This window comes from Triticum aestivum, chromosome 6D, assembly GCF_018294505.1.
Source record: "Triticum aestivum cultivar Chinese Spring chromosome 6D, IWGSC CS RefSeq v2.1, whole genome shotgun sequence".
In the NCBI taxonomy this organism is placed as follows: domain Eukaryota; kingdom Viridiplantae; phylum Streptophyta; class Magnoliopsida; order Poales; family Poaceae; genus Triticum; species Triticum aestivum.
In genome coordinates this window covers 18283575-18303083 of record NC_057811.1, presented here as the reverse complement: position 1 = coordinate 18303083, position 19509 = coordinate 18283575, and the positions used below count along the sequence as shown (strand labels likewise).

The following is a 19509-nucleotide window of genomic DNA, read 5'->3' as shown; positions in this document are numbered from 1 at the left end:
CATGGCAGAATTGCAAACATTGACGGGAAGTTTGTCATGGCAGATACACGAGAGTGGTTACTATGTTTTGAGTATGTACCGAACGGAAGTCTCGATAAGTATATTACTGGTATGATCATAACATAATCGTAACGTTTATTGCCATGCTTATTATCTTTATTAAACATCATGTCATAGTCCAACCATCTCATGCAAACATTGCAACTATTTAAAATGAGAAATTTTAAGATGCTTTCAAATTATTTTTAATCGTCCATTCACTTTGATCCAACAAATGTTAAAGATGGTGACCTATTACATACAGGAGAGAACGACCCGTTAAGGATCTTAATGTGGCATTTACTGGACAAAATTATTCTTGCATAGTTCACAGTTGTATTCATATCCAGAGTATTTGTATTCATTTTTGTCTGTTGGTAAAAAAAACATTACATTTGATAGGACTGTTATCTGTTTGTATTTGCTCTGTTTTCATTCTTACTCAAGATCATAATTCATCAGCAAATACATGCTTTTGATCCATGACAAATATTTCGTCCCTAAAATAATATTTGCCCCCGACATGTGGGGCAACCAGCAATTCTGATCAAAAGTAGCGACGTTGGGTTTGCTTGAAATCTTCCTGGTCGTTTTTTTTTGTCGAAAAGGGGGTCAGGCCCCGGCCTCTGCATCAGAACGATGCATACGGCCATATTATTGATAAGCAAAAGGTTCAACAGAAGTCTTCAGGTCTCAAAAGTAAAGAGGCTCACAAAGAGCAAAAGCAACATGACAGGATAGCCACAACCGGCAGGCAAAAAGATAAGATAGTAAACTAAACACCTATCCTATTACATGACCGCCATCCAAACCGGTTGAAGATATCCCTAGCTACCGTCTCTCTTCGGATAGATCCAGTAACCAAACGCTCCCTGGCCTCCGTCGGAGTGAGTAGCGGACCACATACGGATGAGTGTAGTGGCCCGGAAGATAGCCTGCAAGAAATGAATATTTGTTGTTCTGTTAAAAACCAAATCGTTTCTGCAATTCCAGACTACCCATAATAAAGCACATACTCCTACACGGATATGTCTCGCTTTTTCGGAATCTAACCCATCTAACCACGTCCCGAATAACGTCTTGATGGTATTCGGAGGAGTAATATTAAAAGCTAAGTGGACTGTCCGCCACAAATTTTTTGCCAAGGGGCAGTCAAGAAAGAGGTGTTTGATCGATTTGTCCCTATCACAGAAACTACATCTTGTAGATCCTGTCCAATTGCGTTTTGCCAAATTGTCCTTAGTTAGAATGACTTGTTTATGGACAAACCACATAAACACTTTGATCTTTAAAGGCACTTTGACTTTCCAAACATGTTTCGAACGAGGAATAGAGCTAGAGTTGATGACATCCAAATACATGGATTTAATCGAAAACTCTCCATTCTTTGTTAGCTTCCAGCGCAACTGATCGGGCTGTTGAGAAAGGTGGACATCCATCAATCTTCTCACAAGATGGATCCAAGCTTCCCAACGATTTCCCGCAAGCGTCCTCCTGGTCGAAATACCAATTGGTAAAACTAGTAAAGCGATAAAATCTCCTACAGCGCGTTTGGCAATATTTGCGAAGGGGAATGGGAGTTTAGAGTAGGGAGTTGTATTGAGATTAGACATGGGATGAGATGTTTTATTCCCAATCCTCTATTTGGCACATAATAGGAATTGTGTGTGATATTTGAGGAGAAACTGTATTCCCTTGTTTGGTTCATGGGAATTGGTGACGGGCTGGACATGGGAAGTTAATGTAAGTTATGATGAAGGGCTAAGATTGACTCACTAAAACAATTCCCTTCCAAACGTTGGGAGTTAGTCTAAAGTCCCATGCCTGTTGCCTTATGAATTCCCAATCCCCCCAACCAAACAATAGACTTAAAGTCTCATACCCCTTCAATTACCATTCCCTAGATCTAATTACCCCTAACTAAAAAACGCTAAGATGGGAAATAACTTCCCTTTCCTTCCTTGGAGTAAACGCATACAACAGAATAGCAGATTTGGGGATGTTAACTTTTGCCCCATTTGTGAAAAGAAGAGGCGGCCTGTTTTAGCAGGTAAGTTACACATGGGCATAAATTTGGCTTCACCTATTTTAATAATGAACAGCTGACTGAGTTTAATTCGGTATTCTTAACTGTTTTGCATGGTTAGGCATTTGTAGATTTACATTACATTATCTGTTTCTAAGGGACGAAAATATGAAACCCCTTTCCTTGGAAGATGCATCTCACGGACTTGAATGGAGGGAACGATATGAGATTATCAAGGGAATTTGTGAGGGCTTAGTTCATCTTCACGAGAAACATATTCTGCACTTAGATCTGAAGCCTGGTATTATATTAGTGGATGATCACATGGTACCCAAAATTGTTGATTTTGGTCTCTTTTACTTTGAACATATGTGGATCACTGTAAGCTGGTCTCTTGAAAGCTCTTTTTGTGTTTGGTATAAATGTATATTTGTGTGAACATTCATTGGCCAGGATTTTAAAAAACTTTCTCGTAGGGGATATATGGCACCAGAATTCTTCAGTGGGCAAGTCGCGTTCGAATCGGACATATACAGTCTTGGTGTTATCATCTTGGAGATATTGACAGGACAGAAGGGGTGTCCAAAAGATGAAGATGTAAGAACAATTTAAGCGTTTGCTCCATGTTAAAGGATAGATATTCAAATAACTATATATATCTTATACTTTAGTTTAACTTGCATAAATTGTAAAATAATCCCCCAAAACAGAAAAGTTCAGATCACAAAAATGATCTCTCTTACAAGCATGGCAGTTTAAAACATCATCTACTTTGGTAGTACCCACCTTTAGTACCACATTGCTTTAATTAAACACGGGTTAAACTTGCACATAAGCCTCGTTGGCCTGAGATGTAGCACTAAGATCGCATTTGTAGCACTCCGCTTACAGTTTTGGACTTTCAAGAAAATGTGGGAAATGTGTTTATATATGCCAACTCGTTTCTGTCTTGTTGCTCCCTTGGGCCTGACGTGGACTTACGGTAGGCTTCTTTAAAACTGTGTTGTTCCCTTCTTGAACTCAAGACCTCTTTACATGGATACCGTGTTGTGTTTCATAACCAACCAGCTTACCCATTAGGTCAAACTATAGCTGACACGTGTGAGAAATGCACTTATGCTTCTACAAATATAACATCGAACTAACAGCATAGCTCAGTTTATATTAATGTTTATATGTGTTTCCATTTTAGAATTTCTAGTATGGTTTCCTTTTTTCTCTCTGTATAGTAGCTATAGATCGCTTGCTGCCATGGTTTACTATCTACGGAGTAGATCTTACAATTGCAATTTTGTAGGTAGTCGAGACTTGGATGAATCGGCTGGAGCAATCAGATCAATGGGAGACACAGTTGGAGCAAGTAAGTGTATGCATTAAGATAGGGATAGAGTGCATGGACCCGAGCCCAAAGAAGAAACCAGTTGCACGCGATATAAATGGTAGGCTTCAAAAAACAACAAGTACCGTAGAAACTGGCATCGATAGTTCATTAATTGCGCAGCAGGTTGGTTTTCTAAAGGAGCAATATTGTCACGAGAAAATTGCAAAGCTTTCATCTGAGTACCTCGGAAAGGACATCGAGGAACATGTTGGAACAGAAGAACTTGCGGAATATGTTGGGACACTTAAAGAAGATCATTGGCAGCAAGGTCGAGAAGAAGTTCCGTGTGATCGCAAGATACCACTAATAGAAAACTGGGCTTTGGTCACAGGGCAATATTCACATTAGTCCCGGTTCAGTCACGAACCGGGACTAATGTGAGCATTGGTCCCGGTTCGTGCGGCCAGGGGCCTGCCGGGCCTCGTGGGGGCATTGGTCCCGGTTCGTCCGGACCCTTTGGTCCCGGTTGGTGGGACACACCGGGACCAATGGGCCACGCTCCTGGCCCACCATCCTTTAGTCCCGGTTCATACCACAAACCGGGACTAAAGGGCTGGTCCTAGTTGCGGCCAGTGTTTAGTCCAACTCGCCAACCGAAGGGCGCTCACACCAGTTTATAAGCCTGTCCCTCTCTGCCTTGTTGAGCTCCTCTTAAAGTGAAAATAGATGCCCTTATACAGGAAATTTGACCTAAATTCACAGTAAATTTCATAGAAATTTATTATGAATTTAGGTTGAATTTCCTCTATAAGCGCATCTATGTTCATTTTTTATAATAAATAAACCTTAATAAAATAAATAAAAATAAATAAACCTTAATAAAATAAAATAAAATAAACTATAGTAACTAAAATAAATAAACCTTAATAAATTAAATAAAAAAGCTGCAGTAAAATAAATAAAAATAGCAGCAGTAAAATAAATAAAAATAAAATAATTAAAGTAAAATACATAAGTAATTAGAAATAAAATAAATAAGTTTTTTGTTGTAAGTAGAAACAAAACAAAACAAATAAAGCAAAAGAGAAAACAAAAAACAGAGAAAAAATTATGCCACCTACTGGGCCACCACGGCCTGAATACGACTTGAAACCCATCCATGGGCCAGGATTCAGGCCCGCAGAAGGCCCAGTAGGCCCCACAGGCAAAGAGAACGGTTAGGCCCGAAAGCCTGCAGTTGAGAGGAGCTCGAGAGGGTGGGCGCAGCAGCGCTTATAAACCACTCTCGAGCTCTCTCAACTAGCGAGGTGGGACTAAACTTTTGACGCGGGGCAGCACAAGGCCTTTGGTCCCGGTTGGTGCCACCAACCGGGACTAAAGGGGGCATTGGTCCCGGTTCGTGGCACCAACCGGGACCAAAGGCCTTTAGTCCCGGTTGGTGCCACGAACCGGGACCAAAGAGTTCCCTATATATACCCCATCGCCACAGCAGAGCACTCCACAGTGCTCTATTTTTTCTGGCCGGCAAGGGGAGGGCATTTGGGTGCTCTAGCTCACCTCCTATGCACATGAGGTGTTCGATGAAATGTCTGAGCCACACTAGTTAATCTTTCTCCTCTCGAAACTCGACCTCCGAGCTCCATTTTCCCCGAGATTTGTCTAGGTTTAGCGGTCCGTCACGTCCCGTCCCCGTCTTCACCGCCATCGATCGCCCGCGCCGATCTCGTCGCCAGCACCACCGTGGTGAGCCTCTTGTTCTTATCTTCTTTCTGAAAGGAAAAAATTCTAACTTTAGATAGTTACTTGTCTAATTTTGTTACTTTTATTATTCCTTCTTATTACATAGTGCGATGGTTTTGGTATCCGCCCCCGTCGGCCCTCGTCCTGTCTATGATTCGGATGTGGTATATATTATCTTTTTATAACTATTTGGTTCATTTATTATTTATGACAAATATACCGACCAACGTGACATAGATTTTATTTATCTAGGAGGTGGTTGAACCGGAAATTCTAACCGACCCTATTGTCGAGAGGTTAAATTTAGTTGAAGAAGAAAACAATTACTTGAAGGAAAAAATAAAAAAAATTGAAGAGGAGAAGATGATATTGGAGTTGCATGTTGCGGATGTCGTCGATGATCACAAGATCAAGATGGATGCAATGCGCTTGAAGATTAGAAAGCTTAGAAAATATGCCATTCATACCGAGGCTTGGTATCATTATGCCGTTGGATCAATTGTTACCTTGGTTGCGATTATGATCGCATTTGTTTTCGCATTGAAATGTTTTACATAATTTCAATGTATGGTTTAATTAATTAGATGCTCTGGAGAGCTATATATATGTTGTTAGGAGAACTATGTATGTACTTTGGTTTTAATGTGATGATGAACTTCTATTAATTTGGTCACTTAATTATCTATTCATGATGTTCTGTAATGGTTTTTGACACACTTAATTATATATAATGCACGTAGATGAATCGGCAATGGATGTACGGTGACAAACACACCTCCGAGTACGTTAAGGGCGTGCATGATTTTCTCGAAGTGGCTGAGGCAAACAAGCAGAATGGTTTTATGTGTTGTCCATGCCCTATATGTGGGAATACGAAGTCTTACTCTGACCGGAAAATCCTTCACACCCACCTGCTTTACAAGGGTTTCATGCCACACTATAATGTTTGGACGAGGCACGGAGAAATAGGGGTTATGATGGAAGACGGCGAAGAAGAAGAGGACGATGACAACTATGTGCCCCCTGAATACGGTGATGCTGCAACGGGGGAAGCTGCTGAAGATCAAGAGGAACCAGACGATGTGCCCAATGATGCTGCAAGGGGGGAAGCTGCTGAAGATCAAGAGGAACCAGTGCCCGATGATGATGATCTCCGTCGGGTCATTGTCGATGCAAGGACGCAATGCGAAAGTCAAAAGGAGAAGCTGAAGTTCGATCGCATGTTAGAGGATCACAAAAAAGGGTTGTACCCCAATTGCGAAGATGGCAACACAAAGCTCGGTACCGTACTGGAATTGCTGCAGTGGAAGGCAGAGAATGTTGTGCCTGACAAAGGATTTGAGAAGCTATTGAAAATATTGAAGAAGAAGCTTCCAAAGGATAACGAATTGCCCGACAGTACATACGCAGCAAAGAAGGTCGTATGCCCTCTAGGATTGGAGGTGCAGAAGATACATGCATGCCCTAATGACTGCATCCTCTACCGCGTTGCGTACAAGGATCTGAACGCATGCCCGGTATGTGGTGCATTGCGGTATAAGATCAGACGAGATGACCCTGGTGATGTTGACGGCGAGCCCCCCAGGAAGAGGGTTCCTGCGAAGGTGATGTGGTATGCTCCTATAATGCCACGGTTAAAACGTTTGTTCAGAAACGAAGAGCATGCCAAGTTGATGCGATGGCACAGTGAGGACCGTAAGAAAGACGGGAAGTTGAGAGCACCCGCTGACGGGTCGCAGTGGAGAAAAATCGAGAGAAAGTACTGGGCTGAGTTTGCAGCTGACCCAAGGAACGCATGGTTTGGTTTAAGCGCGGATGGCATTAATCCTTTCAGGGAGCAGAGCAGCAATCACAGCACCTGGCCCGTGACTCTATGTATGTATAACCTTCCTCCTTGGATGTGCATGAAGCGGAAGTTTGTTATGATGCCAGTTCTCATCCAAGGCCCCAAGCAACCCGGCAACGACATTGATGTGTACCTAAGGCCATTAGTTGAAGAACTTTTACAGCTGTGGAATGGAAACGGTGTACGTACGTGGGATGAGCACAAACAGGAGGAATTTAACCTGCACGCGTTGCTGTTTGTAACCATCAACGATTGGCCCGCTCTCAGTAACCTTTCAGGACAGACAAACAAGGGATACCACGCATGCATGCACTGTTTAGATGACACTGAAAGTATATACCTGGATAAATGCAGGAAGAATGTGTACCTGGGCCATCGTCGATTTCTTCCGACCAACCATCAATGTCGAAAGAAAGGCAAGCATTTCAAAGGCGAGGCAGATCACCGGAAGAAGCCCGCCATGCGTACCGGTGATCACGTACTTGCTATGGTCAATGATTTACACGTAATCTTTGGAAAGGGTCCCGGCGGACTAGCTGTTCTGAATGACGCTGAGGGAAACGCACCCATGTGGAAGAAGAAATCTATATTTTGGGACCTACCCTACTGGAAAGAGCTAGAGGTCCGCTCTTCAATCGACGTGATGCACGTGACGAAGAACCTTTGCGTGAACCTGCTAGGCTTCTTGGGCGTGTATGGGAAGACAAAAGATACACCTGAGGCACGGGAGGACCTGCAACGTTTGCACGAAAAAGAAGGCATGCCTCCGAAGCAGTATGAAGGTTTTGCCAGCTACGCTCTTACGAAAGAAGAGAAAGAAATCTTCTTTGAATGCCTGCTCAGTATGAAGGTCCCGACTGGCTTCTCGTCGAATATAAAGTGAATAATAAATATGCCAGAGAAAAAGTTTCAGAACCTAAAGTCTCATGACTGCCACGTGATTATGACGCAACTGCTTCCGGTTGCATTGAGGGGGCTTCTACCGGAAAACGTCCGATTAGCCATTGTGAAGCTATGTGCATTCCTCAATGCAATCTCTCAGAAGGTGATCGATCCATAAATCATACCAAGGCTAAGGAGTGATGTGGCGCAATGTCTTGTCAGTTTCGAGCTGGTGTTTCCACCATCCTTCTTCAATATCATGACGCACGTCCTAGTTCATCTAGTCGACGAGATTGTCATTCTGGGGCCCGTATTTCTACACAATATGTTCCCCTTTGAGAGGTTCATGGGAGTCCTGAAGAAATATGTCCGTAACTGCGCTAGGCCAGAAGGAAGCATCTCCATGGGCCATCAAACAGAGGATGTCATTGGGTTTTGTGTTGACTTCATTCCTGGCCTTAAGAAGATAGGTCTCCCTAAATCGCGGTATGAGGGGAGACTGACTGGAAAAGGCACGCTTGGAGGGGACTCAATAATATGCAGGGACGGATATTCTTGGTCTCAAGCACACTACACAGTTCTACAGAACTCTACCTTGGTGACCCCGTATGTCGATGAACACAAGAACAGTCTGCGCTCCAAACACCCGGAGCAGTGTGACGACTGGATTACATGTGAACACATCAGGACTTTCAGCAGTTGGTTGGAAACACGTCTGAGAGGTGACACCACTGTTTGTGATGAGTTGTACTCGTTGTCCAGGGGACCATCTTCGACTGTATTGACTTACAAAGGATACGAGATAAATGGGAATACATTTTACACGATCGCCCAAGATCAAAAGAGCACCAACCAAAACAGCGGTGTCCGCTTTGATGCAGCAACCGAGAGAGGAAAGGACACATATTATGGTTACATAATGGACATATGGGAACTTGACTACGGACATGATTTTAAGGTCCCTTTGTTTAAGTGCAAATGGGTCAATCTGTCAGGAGGCGGGGTACAGGTAGACCCACAGTACGGAATGACAACAGTGGATCTGAACAATCTTGGGTACACTCACGAACCGTTCGTCCTAGCCAATGATGTGGCACAGGTTATCTATGTGAAGGACATGTCTACCAGACCGAGGAAAAGAAAAGATAAGGAAGCGAATACATCATACGATGAGCCAAAGCGCCACATAGTTCTTTCGGGAAAAAGGGACATTGTGGGAGTGGAGGGCAAGACAGACATGTCTGAAGATTATGAAAAGTTTCATGAAATTCCTCCCTTCAAAGTCAAGGCTGACCCAAGCATCCTGATAAACGATGAAAATTATCCATGGTTACGGCGCAATAAGCAAATGGCACAAGAGAAGAAAAAGTGAAGACTTTCTCCCGCAACTATTATGATGATACCATGCCAACTTTGTAACAGACGAGTATGATACCATTGTCCGTTTTGTACAAGAAGTGCATCTAGTTTTTGCCGTAACCCTCTCAACATTCTTGCACATGCTATGTGGATGAAATGATGATACCATGCCAACTTTCAACCTTTTCAGAGTTCATTTGAAATGCTTTTCAATTTTAGGGTCTTATAGCTCAAAATAATTAGTAAATGCATGAAAAATAACAGGCCAAAAATTAAAAATTATGCCACCTACTGGGCCACCACGGCCTGAATACGATTAGAAACCCATCCATGGGCCAGCATTCAGGCCCGCAGAAGGCCCAGTAGGCCCACATGCATGTACAGAGAGGTTAGGCCCATAAGCCTGCTTTAGAGAGGAGCTCGACAGCTCAGGCACACCGCACCTTATAAACAGGTGCAGCTCTCTCTCAGCTAGCGAGGTGGGACTAAACTCACCACCACGCCGCTGTGCAAGGCCATTGGTCCCGGTTGGTGGCACGAACCGGGATCAATTCCACCCTTTGGTCCCGGTTGGTGCCACGAACCGGTACTAATGAGGCTGTGGCCCCACGAGCACCTTTAGTACCGGTTCGTGGCACGAACCGGTACTAGAGTTTCTTACTAAGCAGTTTTTTAGTCCCACCTCGCTAGCTGAGAGGCACTGGGAGCGGTTTATAAGCCCTGAGTGCAGAGACGATGAAGAAGAGGCGCAATGCTCACGTTGCTTAGCTTCAAGCCTTGAGGAATAAGGTAGACTGCATGGAGCTATGTGCAGTGCAGTCTACACTATTCCGAAAGGCTTGAAGCAAATCAACGAGCATTGCGCCCCTTTTTTATTTTTAATAACTTATTACAACTCCGGACTTCTTGTGTTCCGACAAAATAAAATAAACTTTAATAAAATTTATGAAACTAAAATTACCAAAGTATTTTCTGTTCAAAACATTATAAGAAACATCTATTATTATTGAAACTAAAATCATATAAAGTTGATGCAACTAAAATTATCGAAGTATTTTCTGTTCAAAATCATTAAAAGCAAAAAGAATTTTCATAAAGAACTTTTTTTGATAGAAACTTTAATAGCAAAAAGAATTATCATAAAGTAAAATAAATAAGTAATTAGAAACAAAATAAAATAAAATAAATAAGTTTTTTGTTGTAAGTAGAAACAAAACAAAATAAATAAAGCAAAAAAGAAAACAAAAAAAACTAAATACAGCAAAAAGAATTTTCATAAAGAACTTTTTTTGATAGAAACTTTAATAGCAAAAAGAATTATCATAAAGTAAAATAAATAAGTAATTAGAAACAAAATAAAATAAAATAAATAAGTTTTTGTTGTAAGTAGAAACAAAAAAAAATAAATAAAACTAAAAACTAAAAACAGCAAAAAAAATTGTTGGGGCGCTGTCCGCTGGGCCCTCCAACCCTCGGGTTTGCAAATACAGGCCCAGAAGGGCTAGAGGGCTCAACGGGCAGCGCGCCAAAGTTAGGCCCAGAAGCCTGCTATAGAGAGGAGTTCGAGACAGCAGCCGCAGCGGGGCTTATAAACCACTCCGAGCCCTTCTCAACTAGCGAGGTGGGACTAAACTTTTGGCCGCGACGCGGGCAGCAAGAGGCCTTTGGTCCCGGTTGGTGCCACCAACCGGGACTAAAGGGGTGCATTGGTACCGGTTCGTGGCACCAACCGGGACCAATGCCCACCCTTTAGTCCCGGTTGGTGCCACCAACCGGGACCAAAGGCCGCCGCTTCCCGCCCTTTGCGCTGCTGAAAAGAGGGCTTTCGTCCCGGTTGGTGGCACCAACCGGGACTAATGCCTACCTTTAGTCCCGGTTGGTGCCACGAACCGGGACTAAAGGCTTTGCTATATAAGTTCACACTTAGGAAATTTTTAGAGTTACCTAGCAGTTGCCGCCCCGACGACGCCGACGCCGCCAGGCTGCCCCGACGCCGCCGGGCTGCCCCGACGCCGCCCACCGCCCCCACCGTCGCCGTCGCCGTTGCCCGCGCCCTCGCCGTCAGCCGCGCCCCTGCCCCGACGCGCGCCGCCCCGGCCCGTCCCCGTCGTCGCCGTCGCCATGCCCCGCCCTTCGCCGCCGACGCCTCTGCCCCTGCCCCGACCACGCAGCCGTCACCTCTGCCCCTGCCCCGACGCGCCGCCGTCGCCTTGGTCAGGGCCAGCACTGCCCCCTAATTCCTCCATGTTTTTTCTGCACATTTATATGCTTAATTATATGTATATGTATGAGTATATGTATGTGTGTATATCTGTTTATATGTCCTTTTTTTAGATCTTTTTTTGCATTTTCTCTGTGTATATGTATGTATATATGTTCTCTGTGTATATATGTTCATGTATATATGCAAAAGATAGATTTTTAGAAAAGTTAGGATTTTTTTCTGTTCATAGATTTTTTTGGTGATATTAATTATTGTAGAATATGCCAATGTTTGTATATTCATATGAACAATGCATTAGGCAAAACCTTTACTTTTTTCGAAATTTTCTATTTGAACATTTTTTTATGAATGAGAGGAAAAAGGAAAATAAGAAGAGGAAGAAAGGAGAAGAAGAGGAGAGGAAGAAGAGGAGAAATAAATAAGAAGAGGAAAAAAGAAGAAAAAGAAGAGGAGAAGAAGAAAGGAATAGAAGAGAAGAAGAAAAAATAGAAAAATTCTATTTTTTCTTCTTCTCTCCTCTATTCCTTTCTTCTTCTCCTCTTTTTTTTCTTCTTTTTTTCTTCGATCTTCTCCTCTATTCCTTTTCTTCTTCTCCTCTTTTTGTTTCTTCTTCGTTTTCTTATGTTTTATCGGGTCTGTCGTCGTCGATATACCCCTCTTCCGATAACTTCAACACGAGGGGGGTCAATATACCCCCTCCCCGATAATATTATTTTCCCATGTACGTTCATTGTCGTTGTCGATATAACCCCCTCCCGATAACTTCAACACGTGGGGGGGGGGGTCGATATACCCCCTCCCCGATCACATTATTTTCCCATGTATGTATGTCGTCGTTGTCGATATATATAACTCCCTCCCAGATAACTTTGACATGATGGACGGTCGATATTTATACCCCCTCTCGACCGTGATAACTTATACCACGGGAGCACCCCCCGGCCATCTCGCTCGACCAAAACTCTCGATCACACCCAAACCGTAAAAAAACGATGTCGGTCTCCTACCCCCTCCCGCCGCGCCCCTACCCTTGAAGCGTTGCTGAGGCCACCCCAAACCTAGAATAAGCTAGGTCTACGTTTGCACTAACCACCTGCTGTCATGTTTGTGTAATAATTGCCATGTTGTAATATTTGCAGAAACAATGGAGCACGGACGAGACAAGCAAGCAGAAGAGGTGTTGGGGGACATAATCTTAGCCGGAGGTGATATCTTGTCGTATCTTAACGACAATGATGGTCTGGAAGAACAGGGTGAAGAAGCAGGCTACGGTGATCGAAGAGTGGAGGAGGAAAGACATGATTATGATGGCTCCGGTGACCCAATGCTGGTGCAAGAAGGAGCCCGTGGTGATTGCTCCGGTGACCGAACAGAGTCCGGCCAGGTAAATATATTAGTTAAGCCTTTGCTGACTAGCTAATTGATGCATTCATTGTTTTGGTATGTACACATACTAATTAACACTCGTCTTTCTTCTTTTTTCTAGCCCTCCAGATCGAGCACAACTGCGGTAAAGAGACGAGGCCCGAAGAGAAAGTTGCGCTCGGATGAAAGGTTTGAGATCACAGCAATCGCGCACGACGGCCAGCCGATTGAACCCATCCGGACAAAGGATGCATTTGCTGCTCAGCGCGGGGTTCTAATTAGGGACAAGGTCCCGATCAGCATCCACCAATGGTATAAGCCTAAGAAGGAAGACCCTGAGGTGTCTTATGTCAATGATATGCAGAAAGATGATCTTTGGACTGAGCTGAAGGCAAATTTCACCCTACCGCTAGAGGAGGATCCGGAGAAGCCAGTTAAAGAGAAATTAATCAAGTCTCATGCTCTTAAGAAGATGGCAGACCTATTCAGGAGGTGGAAGAATGAGCTGAAAACGTTTGTCGACAAAGAAGAGACACCCGAATTCATCGCCCGGTATGAGAAGATCAGAGATCACTGGCCCGCATTTGTGGCCCACAAGACATCGGAAAAGAGTAAGAAGATGTCAGCGACAAACAAGAAGAATGCTGCGAAGAAGAAGCTTCACCATCGCACGGGGTCAGGTGGCTACCTCAAAGCCCGGCCTAAGTGGGCCAAGGCTGAGAATGATCTGCTTGAAAAAGGGATCGAACCACAGACAATGAACTGGACAGACCGTTGCCGGACTTGGTTCTTCGGGGCTGGCGGAACCTTGGACCCTGTATCAGGGAGGTGCGTTTGGACGAACGAGCTTTTGAGAATACCAGTCAAGAAGATTCAGCAATATATCGATGCAGCGCAGGAAGGGACGTTCGTTCCAGACAGAGAGAACGACGAGCTCAGAATAGCCCTCGGGAATCTTGAGCACCCTGGACGGACACGAGGCACGCCAGGCTCCGTTCCGTGGAAGGCTGGTTTTCCGGACGCAGGCAGTTACAAAAGCCAGGAGAGGAGGAAAAAAATGGAGCAGACCCAAATTCAGAAGCTGCACGAAAGGGTTCAAGCGCTAGAGGAACGAGACAGCAATCGACATGCCGAAACTACCCCCGAAGCTACCCCGCCATCTCAGCGGAGAAGCAACGTGGCTTCCACCGAGCTGCTTCAGCTGGAGCATGTCTTGACGGCTCCTGCTAGCTACCCCATGGATGCTATCACGGAGTCTCAACATTGCCACCTTATGGCGCAATGGCAGAACTTCAAAGTCAAGGCGGCTGTTGGCTCTGTTTTACCTCCTGAACCCGGCGCAACCTACCATTGCCGGCCGATTCCAGAAGGATATGCTAGGGTGATGGTGGATGAAATAACGGAGGGATTTGAGAACCTCCAGCTTGACCACCCTACCGGTGAAGCGGAGACTCGGTTGGGTTTAGCTCTGAAGACTCCGTGTCTATGGCGGAAGGAGCTCATCAACCTTCTGAACTGGACGGCTCCGGCGAGTAAGGGCAGTCCGCCTCCTCCTCCGGCGAGTGATCAGGGCACTCAGCCTCCTTCTCCGGCATGTGGCGGCACTCCGCCTCCTCCTCCGGCGAGTGATCAGGGCACTCAGCCTCCTTCTCCGGCGCGTGGCGGCACTCCGCCTCCTTCTCCGCCTGCGCCGGCGCGCCAGAGTAGCCAGCCTCCTCCTTCTCCGCCTCGTCAGCAAGGGCGGAAGAGACCCGCCGCCGCTGCGGCTGCTCCGGCACGTCGTAGTCCTTCTCCTCCGCCTCGTAAGCAAGGAAAGAAGACAGCCGCAGCCGCTCCGTCTGCTCTGCCGGCGTCTAGTAGTACAGCTGCCAGAGGCGGGAGGCAATGCAGATTCGGTCCTTCTCTGAAGACTCCAGAGAAGTTACCATACGAGAGGACCGAGGAGGAAACCAGGAAGATCATGCGAGCCGAAGTGACAAACTTCTTTGAAGGGGTGAAAGCAAAGAAACATCCACCTCCGGAGGAGAAGGTAGATCCGGTGAAAGCAAAGCGCACTCTGGCTGCCCTGACAAAACCACCAAAGTCTCCGTCGAGAGGCAACTATGAGCGCATTCTTGCAAAGACATATGCCGAAGCGGAGCGGTCGGGAAGTACTGTCAGTGATCAAAGGTTAAAAGAACGACGAGCTGGGAAAAAAATTGCCCAGCTCGGCGAACAAGCGAACCAATCGTGCCCCCCGCTCAAGGTGTCAAAAGACATCGTCGCTAATGATCCGAGGATGGTGCCCGGTTATAGCAATCTTGGAGATTACCTGCCCGACGATGTACATTATGAAATCATGGAGGTGGACGAACACAAATACCATACAGGAAGCCTCTCGTCAAAGATGAAAGATCTCTAACAACGATGATGCAAAGATTACATGATTGGTACATGAAAACCTGCAGAGAGTCTGATGGGACGAGTACTTTGACGCTGAGAGTTAAACCGAAGCATGACCTCGTTGGAATTGAACTGCTGAATGTTCCATTTGAGGATTTCTTCCAGTTTTACAATCAAAAGGCCCTCGATAAAACAACGATCACTTGCTACTGTCTGTAAGTAGTACTACTTCTGTCATTAAGTCTCTCTATATAGGTCAACTCTTTCATTGCATGTATTTATAATTACCTCACTATATTATGCAGATTGAAGATCGCCGAATTGAAGAAAATACAAATCGGTGATATTGGGTTCATTAACACAAATCTCATAGATGCATATACGGTTGAAAAACATCCCAAAGAAGCCGAGGCCAACTTGCTACAATCGTTGGTATTAAATCAAAATAAAGATATAATAGTCTTTCCTTACAACTTCAAGTGAGTACTACTGTCTTGTGCATATTCGGTTTCCCTTATTAGTCCAGGTTATGGTAATGTAATTGATGACTTATGCATGCATGTGCAGCTTCCACTATATTCTCCTAGAGATTAAGCTTGAGCAGGGAGTAGTAACCGTCTTAGGCTCGAGACGAAAAGATCCCCAGGACTATGCGAACATGACTCAAATGCTCCAGAAGTAAGTTAAATCGATCATTATCCACCATATCAGCAACTTTGTTCATTTCCTGATATCAAGTAATTGTTTTCTTTGTCTGGCAGGGTTTGGAGAAAATTCACCACAAAAACTCCGGGACTGCCGAAGAAGCTGCAATTTAAACACCCGAAAGTAAGTACTATAGTAGCATGTTCCGCGCATCTCCTAGTGATTCAAGCGCTAGTTTCATCAATACCATTTAGCATGCTTGCTTATCAGTTTGATTGACCTCTATTTCTTGTAAAGTGGTTGTGGCGGGAACCCGGGAATAATTACTGTGGATACTACGTTTGCGAGTCCATCCGCTACACGACCTGTGAGCGGGGCTACACTGAAGAACAATATGAAGTGCGTAAGCAATAATATTCACAATTTTATTTTATTACCATCATTTGTGTTGAGTTTCATTTATTCATATATATATGTATTGACCCCCTTCTTCAAATTAGATGTTTCGGAAGCGGGATGAAGTCCTAGCACCAGATCGTATGCGAGGAATTCAAGAGGAATTGGCGGCATTCTTCCTTGACCACGTGATCGCTGAAAACGGAGAATACTATATGGACCCTGTGTTCTTACAATTTAATTAGGAGATTGTATTGTAAGAGATAATTATTGTATATATGTAGCCGGTAGTGTCGGATAGATATACGAGAACTTGTTGTTCGACCAATCTCTCGGAGAAGGAGAGGTGGTCGATATCACTTCTCTCTGTATGCATATGTTCATGACGATCTTCTGTTTCCTTCATTTGATTACTAGCTAGCGTGTCTAGTCCTCTCCATACGTATATAGTACGTAGCGTCGACCAAGCACGGAGATAAGAGAGGACACTACTCTTTATTAATTAGCTAGCTAACACAATATATGAAACACCTAAATTAACCCCCCAACCCCCCCCCCCCCCTTCAAAAAAAAAACAAAAACCCCAGCCCCTGAAATGCTGACGCGTGGATGCCTATTGGTCCAGGTTGGTGACACCAACCGGGATAAAAAGCCCTGCCTATTGGTCCCGGTTGGTGGCACCAACCGGGACCAAAGGCCGCCTGCCTGGGCTGGCAGCAACGACCACGTGGAGGACCTTCTGTCCCGGTTCGTGTAAGAACCGGGACTAAAGGGTTAGGGCTTTAGTAACGACCCTTTAGTTCCGGTTCGAAAACCGGGACAAAAGGCCCTTACAAACCAAAAGCCCCTTTTCCTACTAGTGTAGGAAGCAAAATTTCATCTAACAAGGTGCAAGCATTTCTAGCTCTAGCTCTGGTTTGCTTTACAAGTTGAACAATTTGGACATCTTCAACACAAAAGCACGCACGAACTACCTGCGGTACGGTGGGCTTATATTGGAGAAAGTGACAGGAATTAAACTTTTCAAAAAGGGAGAGCTCAAGACATTTTTGAAGGACAAGAATTTGATTGGAAAAGATGGCTTTGGAGAAGTTTACAGGGGACATGTTGGTGGTAAGAAAATCGTAGTAAGGAAGCTGATTAGTGGTACTGTGCTAGAGACAGAACAATTTACATATGAAGTCATCATCCAAAGTAAGATAATTCACAGAAACATCGTTAGGCTCATAGGTTGTTGCCTTGAATTTGACACCCCGATGCTAGTCTATGAGTTTGTCTCCAGAGGTAGCCTCCATGGCATTCTTCACAGCAACAAAAGGGCGCCTCTAAACTTGGATTTGCGTTTAAGTATTGCTGCAGAATCAGCAGATGTTCTAGCTTATATGCATTCACAGACCCATAGCACAATCTTACATGGTGATTTTAAACCAGAAAATATACTCTTGGACGACAACTTTACGCCTAAGATCTCAGACTTTGGCGTTTCAAGGATGGTTGACTATAAACACACCGGAATAATCGTCAGTAACATGGCTTATACGGATCCTGTATATCTCCATACAGGCCGGCTGACCAAAAAAGTGATGTCTACAGTTTTAGAGTAGTCATGTTGGAGCTCCTTACTCGGAAGAAGGCGACGGATGCAAACAATAACAGCTTAGTAAGGGGTTTCCTTGAGAATCACAAGCAGCGGAGGAATTCAACTCAGTTGTTTGATAAGGAAATTGCAGCGGCAAGAGATTTGGAGCTTCTTGACAATCTGACAGAACTTGCCGTGGAGTGTCTTGACCTTGATGTGGACCGAAGACGTACAATGATGGAGGTTGCAAGGCGTATTCGTGCGCTGGATCGATCCCGTAGAGAAGTTGGGAGTTGACGTGTTGAAGACCATATCGTATTGTTTGCTCTGCTTGCTCTTTTTTTGACTACTCTGCTTAGTTTTCTGGCGCTTAACCCTTGCGTACTTACCTTGTGAGGGTATATGTGTATCCATTTATCTGGCCCATCCTTGTGTGATGTTAGAGCAGCACTACAAGGCCTTTAATGCAAGCGTGAGTACTTGTTGCAGTGTGTACTGTTGAGTATGTTTGTTCATAGGGGCTTGGTTAAGGCTGATGGAGATCACACCACGTTGCCACCGAACCGTTTGTCTGAATTCATGTGATGATATAAAACATTCCGTGAGTATACTGTATACCTAGCAGCATACGTAACTGAAACTATTTTTCAGTCCGTGAGTATACTGTATACCTACCCCTTTGCTGTAAAGTGATGTACTGTTCATAGTAGTACGCAGCTTCTGTGCTTTCGCACAGCTGTTTGGTTAAGGCTTCTCTGACCTTTGCGCAGCTGTAGTACGCAGCCTCTGTGCAGCAAGCGAAAGCACGGCAGAAGCATACAGCCGGCAGGCAGACGCATTCTTTAACAGCGACGGTTTTTTTCTTTCAAGAAACTGGCAGGAGCGCTGCCGTTCAATTAGAAGAAAAAGAGGACGTTACAATGATTTACATGAGGTTTCCATGGAGTGGAAACCGATCGGCCACAAACGGCATGCGGACTACTCTTGAAAAAGAAAACAGCTAGAGCGAACATCCGCCAAGGCTAGATTTGCCACTTCTCGGTAGGTCGTCCTCTTGCCGGTGAATACGCGGCGGTTTCTCTCCTTCCAAATGTTCCATAGCGAGTATATTACGATCCCACTGCGTTCCCATGCACTCCGCTCGGAGGCATCCGTGAGGAACCCTTCTGACCACAGGTTCACAGAAGAATTTGCGTTAGGCGGGGTCGGGATGGTCATCCCCTTGGAGGCATTGATAGTATAGTACTCCATACCTTCTGGGAAAAGGGGCAACCTCGGCATAGGTGTGCGGCATTCTCATCGGATGCAAGGCAAAGGCGACAAATTGTATTGAGGGGACATCCACGAATTGCCAAATTTTCCGCCGTGAGGATTCTACCTTACAGTGCCAGTCAGGCGAAGAGCATTTGGGGGATGGCCTGGGCCTTCCAAACCTTAGAAGAGAGAAAACGCAACACTCTTCCAGAGAATTGCTTCCCATAGGCAGATTCAGAGGACTATTCCGCGGAAGTCGTCCAGTTCCACCGGAAGGAGTCCAGGCGAGAGGGATCCATGCCGGTGTCCTGCAGAAGCTGCCAGATGTTGATGAATTAGCGGAGCTTGTCCGCGTTGCACAACCGGGCGATGGACGTAATCCATCGATCTCCCTCAAGGTCCTTGAAGATTGTGCTGTTTTTTTTTTGTCGCGATCTTGTAAAGCTCGGGG

General features: G+C 44.9%; 1 pseudogene; it reads left to right on the top strand.

Moving 5' to 3' along the window:
• The first annotated feature begins 208 nt into the window (after window positions 1-208).
• Window positions 209-18101, top strand: LOC123142337 (putative wall-associated receptor kinase-like 16; annotated as a pseudogene).
• Window positions 18102-19509: the final 1408 nt, after the last annotated feature.